The 13,261-nt window shown below is 42.9% G+C and overlaps 1 pseudogene; it reads left to right on the plus strand.

Annotated features, from left to right (window-relative positions):
* Positions 1-536: 536 nt before the first annotated feature.
* LOC120839948 lies at positions 537-2,595 on the plus strand (annotated as a pseudogene).
* The last annotated feature ends 10,666 nt before the right edge of the window (positions 2,596-13,261 follow it).

Consider the following 13,261-nt stretch of genomic DNA (forward strand, 5'->3'; position numbering starts at 1 on the left):
GACATTAACTATCTTGTCCGGAGAACGTTTCACACTGAGAAACGTAATGCAGTTCATGAGGACGTGAACCCTAAGCCTTTTTCCCTTTGCACTTATCTCGGAACAAAGGGCTGCTTCTTTTCACAGGTTCGAAAATAACTCTGGAGAGCAATAGAAAGACAAACTCTTCGTTGCACAAAACCTGAACGAAGGATATACAAGCATTGGAGAGGACAACCTTTCTGTTCTTTCACTGGAAAGCGGACGTTGAGGTTTAACCCGAATTTTCTAATGAGGCATACGCGAAGTTCCGGAACGCGATTCTAGAAATACGGTTAAAGAGGTTACAACTTCCATGTCGGTTGGCTATTGTTCATACGTAACAGAGGTCAAACTGTCCACCATTAACAGCTATCGTTATTGGGAGAAAACCTTCCAAGGTTGGGTCAACCGTCAACCGTGGGTATAAAGGCGACTACAAAAGGGGAGTTGGGCACTGCGGGCGTTCGTGACAGCTAAGCCGGATCTTCAAACGGAGTGCTGTTCAGCACGTGAAAATGCTATCAATCACGAAGTCTAAGAAAGATCATCCGCTTTTGCAACACAATGGTTATTCCTATCGCCTGGATAGACTGAACGAGAACACCGGACGGTGGACATGGAGTGCTCAAAAAGAAGCTGCAGCGGTCGAGCCACAACAGCGGGGTGGGACAGTGCCTGACCCTCGTCAAGGTAAGCAAACGCTTATTGTACCATAAAACTTCTCTTTGTAATTTTTCATTTGTCAGAACTCGATTATACAATTGAACTATGCCCCCACTGAGTCGCCTTCAGTTTACCATTTTTATAATAACATACTTCTAATATATCTGCACACTTCCGCAGTCCACCGGCGAGCACCATGGTCACCTGCCGAATCCCGACGTCTGTCGGGCAGAGGAGGTGATTGCTGCGGTAAAGGAAAAAGCCAGGACAACCAATAATCAACAGGGAATGATGATTGCGGAAACTACCAGTGGCCTAACAAGTAAGCAGAGATATTTCACCAGAATTCTAACTAAACGTCACGATTATTTGCAAGCGCTTTAGATAATCGTGGTCGTCGTCATCACAAGGAATACTATGAATTTATAGACAACGACCTGGACTAAAAGAGATAAAAATAAATGTTTGTTTTTTCTCTCTCTATCTCTCTCCAGTAGCCCCAAACACTTTTCTTTCGTGGTGTTCTTAAGTGCACAAAATTGATGATTTTTATTCCAGGTTCTGAGCGGCTGCAGCTTCCCTCGGTAAGCGCCTTGACCCGCTCAGCACAAAGGGCACGCCGCGCCTTAAATATGCCGCTGCCTGCTCCACACCACATTCACGAACTCAACCTCCCCAGCTGGCTTGAATCCTTCCAGACGGGCGATCGTTCTTGCTGTATGACTCTGGCGCACAAGACAAAGATCGTCTATTCATGTTTGCGACGGACGTGAACCTTCGACTCCTCAGCCAGTACACTGACTGGTTCGCCGATGGCACTTTCGACGTCTCGCCGTCGCTCTTCCATCAGGTACGACGCACGCCTATGTTGCTCTACGTATGCAAAACCTGGCGGTTTTAAATTTTTGTTCTCAAAATGTGTATGTGGCTACAGTGCGACACTTCTATCTTATCATGTCGCTTCCAAAATAGTGCGTCCTTACTTTGCAGGTGTATACCACCCACGGGCTAGTTCGTGGCAAGGTGCTACCGCTAGTCTACTTGCTGATGAGCAAACGGAGCCAGGAAGCCTACGGGCGCCTTTTCAGGACACTCAAGGAACTTCGCTCCCGACTGGCACCTCAGACGTTAATGATGGATTTCGAAGTGGCGGCGAAGCGAGCTTTTCAGTCGGTGTTCCCGACAGCCAGAGTGACGGGCTGCTTCTTCCACCTAAAACAGTCGCTTGTTCGCCGGATGTAGGAGGAGCACCTCATCGTCAGGTAAGTAAGTTGAAATAACAAGTAAATAAATTGACCTCTAAGGTATGAAATCTTCTGCGTAGATATCGTGAGAACAATGACTTCCGCAGAAGAGTGAGCATGATACCGGCACTGGCGTTTGTTCAACCCGGGGACATTGCGCGAGGTAAAGGAAATTTTTAGTGCTAGCGGGGCAAGGCCTCATGCGCTTTATATAAACGTCGTGCAAGACTGACTTTTGTTAGTTGTCTGGATTGGTTCTCGTTAAATCTGGTCTTAGCCCTAGAATTTATATACTTTGTTTTTGTATATATCAGAATTTTGCGTTTGTTTTTGTCCAGGACTGGAAGAGCTCGAAGACGATGCTCCCTCAACAGACGACGGCCTCAACAAAATGTTCGATTACTTCGAGAGGACGTACGTGGGCTCCAGCATCGGAAGAAACCGCTCGCGTAGGCCAGCACTTTTTCCGCATGACATCTGGAGCTGCTACGAACGGATCTCCGAAATGCTCCAGAGGACCAACAATCACGTCGAGTCCTGGCACAATGCATTCCAGAAGTCCTTGGGGCTGCATCATCCGGACACGTACAAGCTAGTGGCCGCGTTTCTAAGGAAGCAGAGCTTGACAGAGCAGAAGCTGGCGGATGTACTTCGCGGAGAGCCTCAAAGGAGCAGCAAGGCCAACTACGTTCGCGTAGCGAAGCATCTGAGCAAGCTAGTTGAAGAGTACTACCAAAGGTGCATGCTAGAGTACCTCCGCGGTGTCGCTCAGCCATTCAGTCTGAATTTTCTTTTAATACTCTGGAACGGGAATTGATAAACAACTATATTTCCGAAACTCTGTATCTTGCGTCTTAATAATAATAGTAATAGTAATAGTTATAGTAATGGTAAATTTATTTACGCTGTGTCAGTTCAAAACAGCAGAAGGCAGGTTCGTCTAAGCCAACAAGGGCTTGTGGGACTGAACCTTAAGGTTATCGTGATTCACAGGAGAGTTTCAGAAAGTAATAGAAAAAAATACAAAAATACAAGGCGATAAGAAAGCATCAGTTCAGAGTCACACTTCATCAAAAGTCAAATTTGAAAGGATCAAGTTCATGTCAAGCAGATTAATAGAGTATTAGAAAATGAACACGAATGTGTATTGCAGAGAAGCTAAAGTAGTTACTCGTATAGCAAGACGTTAGAGTGTGTCACTCACATACAAATAATTGAGAGCGATAATTAATAGACAAAATAGTTTCTGCGCGAAACAATAAAAAATTTACAAAAAAAATTATCACTTTGTTTCTTTGTTGATAAATATATTGCGTAGTTCTTTTTTAAGTTTTTTTTCTTTAAGTAAAGTTCAAGAGACTTGGTGGTACCTCGTTGAAAATGTGAGGGACATAAAATGAACGCATGTTTTTCCCATACCGTGTATAACATGTTGGAACGGCGTAGAGTGGAACTTTCCGCAATTGCCGCGTGGCGGGGTGAGGAGATTTAAAGTCGTCCTTCCAGTTGTAATTGAGCGCTACCGTCTCTAGGAACAAAGATCGAAAGTTCGGCATCGATAAAGTTTGAAATAAATCTGAATTGGAAACACTCATGCCATAGCACACGTTTCTCAAAATTCCTCTTAAAATACCGTTCACTTTTTTGTGCCATAGTCTCGAGCATTGGCCAAATACAGTTATGCCATAGCGCAAATGTGTGTAGGCTAATGAATAAGCTATGCGCTTGCGCAAACCGAAGGGCATGAATGTTTTGATGTTATGGAGCAAACAGGAGACACTCCTAAGTTTAGCACAGATTTTAGTGAGATGCGAATTCCATGATAGATCAGAGTCAAAGAGAATTCCAAGATATTTCACTGTGTCAGAATATGGAGCTTTATCAGAATGGCACGGGAAATAATTAGATTTGTTTCAAAAAAGTGGAATATCTAGCGAAACAACTTTCAAAGGACTGTGGAAGCATACGAGCCTTGTTTTAGATACATTTATAGCAATCAGATTTTGAATAAACCGATCCATGAGCTCATTACAAGATTGTTGAAGCATCTCGATTGCTTTTGGGTATGAAAGATGATGAGTCAATACAAGGGTATCGTCAGCGTATTGGTATATCATACAGTTGGTAACTGCGCTAACCATATCATTAACATAGATGTTGAATAAGAGCAGCGAAAGTATGGAGCCTTGTGGAACGCCGGCTTTTAATGAGAGATTGCTGCTATATACACCATTTACAGCCACCAGTTGTGAACGTTCATGTAAGAAATCTTTTAGCAGTGATAAGAAAGGGCCCCGAAAACCCAAAGCTGAAAGCTTGTGCTGTAAAATTAGATGGTTAACTGTATCAAAAGCCTTAGAAACGTCTAAAAAGCAGGTACAGGTAAACAAGTTGTGTTCGAAGCTGAAGTTTAGCTCGTCTGATAGTGATTCTAGAAGTGGTTGCGTGCCTCGGCCAGCAATAAAGCCATATTGATTTGGAGACATAAGCTCGTGTTTTTCAAGGAATGAAGACATTGCATTATATATAAACTTCTCTAGTATCTGGCCAAGGCATGGCAAAATAGATATCGGACGATAGTTCTCGACCCTATATCTGTGCCCTCCCTTGAACAGGGGTTTGACGACGGCGATTTTTAGCTCATTAGGTATGAAACCAGATTCAAGAAAATAAGAAAATATTAATAATAATATTATCTTTATTTCCAACAATCTTGATGGGGGAGCCCGAGGAAAAAAGCTGCGATATTCAGCTTGACTGGTCCTCGGTTCCCTTACAGTGGTCAACGGCAAGCATCGAGAAACAAAGGTGAAAATCACATTCAGTAGCAGCTGAAGGTATTGTTAACAAAAAACAAAACAAAACTAAACAAAACAAATAACGTTTGATGAAAATAATGCATCATATACAAAAATATCCACGCAAGGCTCTGAAAGTCAAGTTTTCAAGGTAAGCATTACTACTACAAAACGTATTTAACAATTTGGAAGAGTAAATTGGAGCATCTGAGAGCCATAGTTCGTTCGCAGAGTAACCGTCTTCCACTTCTCCGCGTGACGAGTAGAATACACTGGTGAAGTTTCCTCCAATAATGCAAGATTTTCTAAGAAACCATGCGCCCTTTATTCTTTCACTCTTGAAACTGGTACAAAGTCGATATGAATAAATTTTTGTGAACATAAATAACCCTATAGGTTTTAAATAATTCAGCAGTGTAAAAATCAATAGGTACATTACTTATACCTCGGAGTATTTTCTTTTGTAGTATGAACAGTTTTTTTCAATATTAGTTAACGTTGATGTACCCCAAACGAGGTAACAGTAGGCTTCCTCGTTTGGAACTCTTCATTACGAGTTTGCGGAAATTGTATTTTTTAGACTTCCCACAGGTCTGCGTACTTAACCAATAAAATGATGTAAAGAGTTCGATCCGAGAAAACAAGGCGCGCACATGCGCTCTCGTGACGCGCGCTCAAATGGCAGGCGCTCTCGTGTCGAGGCGCTCTCCCGTCGTGCGCTCCTGTTGTCGCGGCGCACTCCTATCGCGGCGCTCTCGTGTCATACAGTCATGTCGACCAGGGGGTCAAATAGATTCTCAATTTGTGGATTATGGAAATGTGTTCGATACGGTTTACCACTCACTGCTTCTTAATAAACTTAGAATGTTAAACACACATTCGAATGTACTTAGATGAATTGAAAGTTATTTTTTGCTTCAGAGTCACCGATGTGTGATATTGGACGGCGGAAATTCGGATTATCTTCATGTAGCATCAGGAGTTCCACACGGCTCCGTCCTGGGTCCGCTTTTGTTTTTAATTTATGGTACTTATGTTACTTATGAAGTTTCTTCTTGTATTCGGTTTATTACCGATGAATGTGTTGTATATAAGAGAGTTCTAAGTTCAGATGACGCCTCCCAATTGCAAGTAATTGGTATTGGTATTGTTATTTATTGCGTGCCCAAAACACCGTGAAGGCTTTGATATTGGTGCTGTTCGAGGCGGGGTTTAGGCCGCACGTCCGGAAGCCTCCTTGCTCGAGACGACGTCCATTCCCCGAAGTGAAGAACCCAGGGGTTCAGTGGAGGTGGGAGACTTGGTAACGTAACGAACGGTTTAATTACATGGTAGCGATACAGTCGTCAAATCCGAGAGAACAACGGAGCAGCCTCACGCTCCGCCTTATATAAAGTCCGTTTCTCCCTCACTCCCCGCCAGGGCAGCCAGTGCCATGCAGCAACCGGCCGCCAAGTGCGATGCAGCGAAGCCCGCCGCCCAGTGCGACGTAGCCAAAGTTCTCCGCAGTTAGGCCATGCCTCTCTCCCTTTCCCGAGCGCACCAACCACCACGCACACACACACGTCCCGATAACGTCACGGGCGCGTTGAGACTTGTTGCCGCAGGCCCCGCCACGCAGGCGACGGTCCCGGACTCGTCGGGACTCGTTTCGCGCAGGCCCCGTCAAGCGGGCGACGGTCCCGGACTCGTCTTGACTCGTTTCCGCAGCGTTGAAACTCGGAGGAAGGTCGCCGAAGGTTCCATTCTTAACAGTGCACATAAAAGTCACAGTGAGTTGAAGATACAAGGACGTGAAATTCAGGAGTAACACATCAGTCCTAATAAAACAAATTACAGACACAACACGGTATTCAAAGTAAAATAAGGCATGGAAAAGAAATCATGCTGCACAAGGCTATTACAAAAAAGTTGAATTCTGTGCATTGGGGACCCTTCACTCTGCTTGTCAGGTTAAAACGTATCGCAGTGTCGCGTATGTTTAGCTGGTACACGTCAGCTTGTACTACTCAAAATATCACATACGTCGAAACGACCTTATATGAGTTTCTGTAAAAACACCACATATCGGCAATGCCTCCGGTCAATTAGGGTTCTGAGGTTTAAAACTTTAACACGAAATATATACTCTAAATGGGTCCATATCACAAGACCGAATGACATTTTAGCGAACGGCGACATTTGAGCGAATGGTCGTTTTAGCGAATAACGGGGGCGCGCGTTAACCCATCCGTCGCGCTGCGCTTTAAACCGCTTCGCGGCGACAGTCTACGGCAACTCATTACAAAAATATGAACTCACTTGGCCCGCCCGAAAACGCCGCTTCGCGGCGTCCGACTATTCGCTAAAGTGTCGTTCGATGAAACGTGGGCGTTCGCTTAAACGTCATTCGATCAAGTGAGTGCCTCCCACTCTAAATAGAGTCTCCTGTTAAAATGCCTACCGTAGACTATGCGTATTAGACGCCTTTGTATCATTTCAATGCGGCTGCATTCGCTATGTGATAGAAAGTTCCACACAACAGACGCAAATTCAAGTCGTGGCCTAACCAAAGCACAAAATAAGTGTAATATAGTATCAGGTGCCTGGAAGTGTTGAGTCAAACGTGAGATCATCCCGAGGAATTTAAGACCGGTACCACAAATATTAGTGACATGAGATTTGAACAATAGTTTACAGTCTACTAGCACTCCAAGGTCCATGACTACATCGGATCAAGCAATAGTACAGTTTCCCAACTTGTATTTAAATTGCAAGGAATTAATGCGTCTTGTTTGCGAGATGACCTTAGTTTTGTTGGCGTTCAAAGGCAAGTGGTTCAACAGGCACCACTTAGAAATACTCAACACATCAGGTTGTAGCGTTTCACTGTATTTTTCAGAGTGAATATGTGAAAATAACTTTATAACATTAGCAAATAAAAGCATCCTGGCATATGTAATACACTTTGAAATATCATTAATGAATACTAGGAATAATAATAATGGCCCCTCTACTGACCCGTGGGGTACTCCTGAAGTTGGAGAGTACGCACTTGATAAAACATTATCAACACGAACAAAGTTTCTTCTCGACGAAAAATAACTAGAAACCCAATCACAAAGCTTAGGTACAATACCATATTGTTCAAATTTTCTACAAGCAAGAAATGATCAACCCTATGAAAAGCCTTTGAAAGATAGAAATAAATCGAGTCAATCTTACCGCTTTTCGAAGCGACCGGGGATGCTAATGAAGAAATGTACAAAGGTTTTTAGTTTCAACGGAACGTCCTCTAATGAAGCCATGCTGTTGATGCCTAAGATATTTGGATAAATGGGAGAAAAGACATTGTTGCACGATTGTTTCAAATGTTTCAGCAAAACCGCACAGAAGTGACACAGGGCGGTAATTCGACACAATGCAGGCATCGCCCTCTTTATGAATGGGCACAACTATCGCTTCCTTCTATATCGCGGGAAATACACTGGAATGGAATGACACGTTAAACATATGAGCTAGTGCGGGGGCTATTAGCCCACAGCAGCCTTTAATAATAAAAAGGGGAATTTCATCAGCACCACCCGATAGTTTAGGCTTTAGCTTTTTTATCGTCGCGACGACGTCACATGTAGTAACACGAAACTGGGAGAGAGAGTCACCATCAGTGGGATCATTCACTCGGTCTGATTTCACGGACCGAGTGGGCGGAAAGTAACAACTGCTAAAAATTGAGGCACACTCTGCAGCGATGTCTTTTGGGCGAAAAAACACAACAAACCGCCCCGTTACGAGTAGAACAAAGCGATGAATGTTGGGAAAACGACCGCGTTTTGCCATTTACAAATTTCTAGAAACATTTGGAGTCTGAATATAAACTGTCTTCAACACGTCTTTCGTAGGCGTATTTATGACGCTCATGCAGAATCTTAGCTAAGGATCGGAAGTTGCTAAATTTATCGTACCACACTTGCTGGCACGTTCACTTGAATAGGCCATGAAAACGAGACTTTTCCCGCAAAACAATCTTCAGTTACCTGAAAAACCAGCTCGGAAACTTAGTAGGTTTAACAAGTTTCTTATGTACATATTTGTCAATAGCTCTTTTCATAGCCCAACGTCAATTCTCTGGGCGTAAAATTAGCATCGTTTGAAGTATATAGCTCGGATCAATCGTATGATTCGACATAATTGAACAGGCTCAAGTAATTTCGGTTTTGATGGCAATAAATGAATTTTGCAGGTTCTCGAAATAAGCAATGCAAATGGAATTCGACCTCGAAGGGCGGGTGATGGGCATCTGCCTTCCTTAGAGGGTGTGACGAAGCCGTCAGCGTACGGATAGGGAAGCTCGATAAAAGCAGGTCAAATGTATATATATATATATATATATATATATATATATATATATACACACACATTTAGAAATATACAAGAAAAACACAAAGTATTATCATCTCAAATCTCTGAAAAATACTACTAAAACCCACACTGATAATATCTTTTTCCCTGACATAATAGAATCAATAGGCATCTGGCTGTTTGTGGAATACTTATATAGAAAAAGTAATAATAAGGGCTGGCAGGGAATTGAATTTCATTCAACGTAACTTAAAATGTTCACAACCTATCTTAAAGACAACTGCTTATTTGACATGTATTAGATACATTCTAGAGTAAGCATGTGCCGTCTGGGACGCAGAACAAAAAAACGTTAATAGACAAGTTGGAAAAGGTACAAAACTGAGCGGCTAGGCTCGTTCTCGGAAGATATAGGAAGAAAAACTCTGCGCAGAAATTTAAAGAAAAAGTGTTAAAACATGAGCCACTTTCCGAGTGTCGGTAAACATTGCGATTAAACATTCTCTGAAAAACAGTCAAAAATAAAACTGAAATAAGTAACTAGACTTACTTAAACTAACACTTATGTATCTAGTATGGAATGATCATAGCCTTAGAATTAGAGAGTACCGGGCTGGGATAATTTTGCTCCCCAATTCGTTTTTTCTTCGAATGATTGTACAATGGAATCGACTCTTGGAAATGAAGCGTGCTGTTTGAATGAAGCTATTTTTTTAACTCTGTACACCTCCGTGATGTAACGCCCTTGGGAAATACGGGGTAATTGCAGACAAATAATAATAAATAAAACTTATATTCCGAAGTGACCGCACGACCTCCGGCTATAGCAACGCCAAGAACTTTTCCAAGAGCGGGCTTCTGGTTGGTGCCATTTTCATAGCTCATGCATATCGCGCGTGCTTCGCTCGCTTCGGGAACTGTGATCAAGCGGGTTGCTGTGATTTTCCCACGCTGGACTGTGATTTTCTAAACATCGGAACGGTAGTAGTTTCTAATATCAGTTAAAGGATGAATCCATGGTGAATATTAGCCACTCAGGCAACTGTAAAGTAATTAGATTTGTATTATTATTTCTACGAGAGCTCATGTGCTTCACACACACCCCGAAATATATATTGAAGTTTTTTGTGGGGAGTGCATCACTAAAACTATCGATTTATTATGAATAAGAGTCACACGTAACCATGGCGTCGAGCAAGCATACGCCCTGGCGTACGGCGCGCGTTATAATGGGGAAAGTGTCTCTCATAACTTCCCGATGGCATAGTGCATCCTTGTGCGTTTTCAAACGTCTCCTGGGCACAATTATTAACACATCGCGTTGCTTTTTGGTGTTGAATTATATGGTGCTTTCATAGCAAGCCCAGAGCTCACTGCATGTCTACGTGTGGTGTGAGAATTTATGGCGATTATGAGGCGTGAATCACAGCAGTAAGACCATTTATGAGGAAAGTACCCCACACAACTTTACGCGTAAAGACGCGTTAGAACACGCAACACCGTTGCTGTGATTCATTTAGAACAGAAAAATGCGCGCCAGGATAAAAGCTAGGACACAAAGTGTAAACTTTGTCTGTGCGTGTGAGAAACAAAGAACTTTTCGGAGCGCATTCGCCGCCACAAATACGACGTGAAGAAAAGCGAAGTCCAATCCAGTGCCCTCGCTGAACACGCCGAAAAACTTAGTCACAGCGTGTCCTTCGACAAGAGCAAGATTCTGGCCACGAAAAAAACACTGGCGTAGAAGTCTGCAGCTGGAATCTTGGTATATCGTATATCCAAACAACAAAAGAAAACATCAACAGATCATCCGGCACTCTCCCAAGCGTACAGGTCTCAGGGCTTCGTCGCTTCACGTGAAAACACGGCCCCAACCTTCCGATCCGTGTTCGAGCGCTGGATATGCTTGATGAATATAAACTTGAAGATAATTAAGATGATATACATGACGACGACGAAGAAGATCGTCCAACCCATAGTCACGCCTGAGTCGTGACCAAGGGACTGAGCTGGTACCGAAACATAGGTTATTTTGTTTTTATTCAAACTTAATTAGAGTTTAAATTATTCAGTCAGTCTATTTATTTTATAACCAGACAGATCTCTGTCGAATATATTTACATTAGAGGTCACAGAGGGGAAGGAGGAAAGCAAAAAATACCTCCCACGTGTGCGCGAGGACACCTAGGAGGACCGTCAGGTTTAGTTGCCAAATTCTGCACTCTCTGTGTCTTTATGAAGGTGGGCGCGACTGACTGTCCCAACGTAGAGCCCTTTTATCCTGGGAAAAGTGGCGCCATTCATTGCTGGAAACACGTGCCGCGTGCCACTTCTGGGAAGAACATGACGTCTGAAATCTAGCTCAGTGCTGCGCTGTGCCACCGTGATCTTCACAAAGGCTGCAAGTGCCTAGTGAATCGATGCAACTTGCGCTTCATTTAAAACATGAAGGGGCTTTCTCCCAACGGGGTGGCCTTGAGCAATGCAGAGGCTCCACACTTCGAGGACTAGCAGTTGAGATGCGAATCTTCGCTTATAAGAGTATTTCGCAACAAGAAAGTCAGTCCACGGGGCTACTAGGAGGGTAACGGAATCACTTTAATTTCGTTGAGTTTAGAGGGCATTTTAGTTTTGCGGTATACTCAAATTTCTAACATGATGCCACGATTAAAGAAATTACTTGCGACGTATTCTTCCCCAGCCATTCTTGTTGCATGCACGCGACATACCCGAACGGGAATAATGCTTAATAAACGCTCATGCCATCAACGTTACAACATCGTTTCTACCAACGTTACTGAAGCAAGCTCAGTTTCCGAGCTCCGCCTCCTACGTGGGCCCATGGGCGGTCACAAGAACTAGCAGCGCTGCAGTCGAGTCTTACTTCCGGATTGTCTAGCCCGCCAAGTTTAAATAGCAATACTTGAGCTTGGGCGAGTTGGTAATTCATACTAACACTTCACAGCGCTAGGAAACAGACGCACATAAAAATAAATTTCCAACCCTCAAAGATAGAACTCTCACACTGCGCTGACTCAACTTTGTGGTGTTTTTTTTTGTTTTTTTCTTAGTTTGGAAAAAATGCAAGACAGGTTAGGCGGAAAATGCATTCCGGCAGGCCACTCCGCATGGGAAGGGGAAAGGGAAAAAAGGTAGCACACAAATGCATACGTCATGTTTTCCTATACAAAAGTCAAAGTTCTAGTGTAGGACATTCAAGCCACAGCACAAGAATTGTACAGTAACCGGAGAGGGCACTTATACATCACCACACAGGAAGGTTCTAATCACACTGTACGTTCAACACATTCAGTCTTAACATAAATCGTAGAAATAATGAACAAATTCCTTATACACTCTGTACTTTAAAAAAGTAAATGAATGCCTGTTTATATTTTGTCGAGGTCAGCACACGTTTCACAGTTGTGTTTCTTTTTGTTATGTCACAAGATTATTTACAATCGTTATGTTACACAATTATTTACAGTCGGCAAGTTAGAAGATTAAAGCCGGTATGTTACAAGATTATTTACAATCGTTCAATCGGATTGGTCGTATGAAGAAATGTAATTAATGCATCTAACGCCCTTCTTTGTTGCTGTTTTTGTTCCCAGGTACCTCAGACCTTCTCAACACTGTAAGGTTCGCTGGTAGGTTGTTGGATCCTGGTCAATAGTGTCAAGCGTTCTTCATTATACGTAGGGCAACTAGAAATAAATATGGTTTATATCTTCTTCGACATGACACTGCTGGCAATCCGGGCTTGAAAGCTGTCTATACTTATTTAATTGTTTATTCGTGTAGACGACGTTCAAACGGATGCGGTGAAAGAGTGTTTCTATGTTTCTTGGTAAATTTCGTAGAGATATATTTCTGAGGCACGGGTCGATTTTAAAAAGGGGCTTGTAGTGATATGTTGAAGATATCGAGAGCTTCTTGTATTCCTCTTTTCCGAACAACCTAATAAGAGATCATAATTACATTTCCTGTTTATCATCGTTTTTTGCTTTATACACATGGAAGCAAAAAAAACAAAAACAAGAAAGAAATAGAGATTGAAAATGAAAAAGAAGAGGAACTAGAAAAAGAAAGGAACACTCTCAACACGGTGGTAGCAGACGACGCTTGAGAAAAGGGAAGTACGGTTCTAATGGAGCGCCGCTAGCTCTCGTGACAGCCACCTGAGCCACTCGC

This window comes from Ixodes scapularis, unplaced genomic scaffold (assembly GCF_016920785.2).
Source record: "Ixodes scapularis isolate PalLabHiFi unplaced genomic scaffold, ASM1692078v2 PGA_scaffold0__279_contigs__length_252992795, whole genome shotgun sequence".
Lineage (NCBI taxonomy): Eukaryota > Metazoa > Arthropoda > Arachnida > Ixodida > Ixodidae > Ixodes > Ixodes scapularis.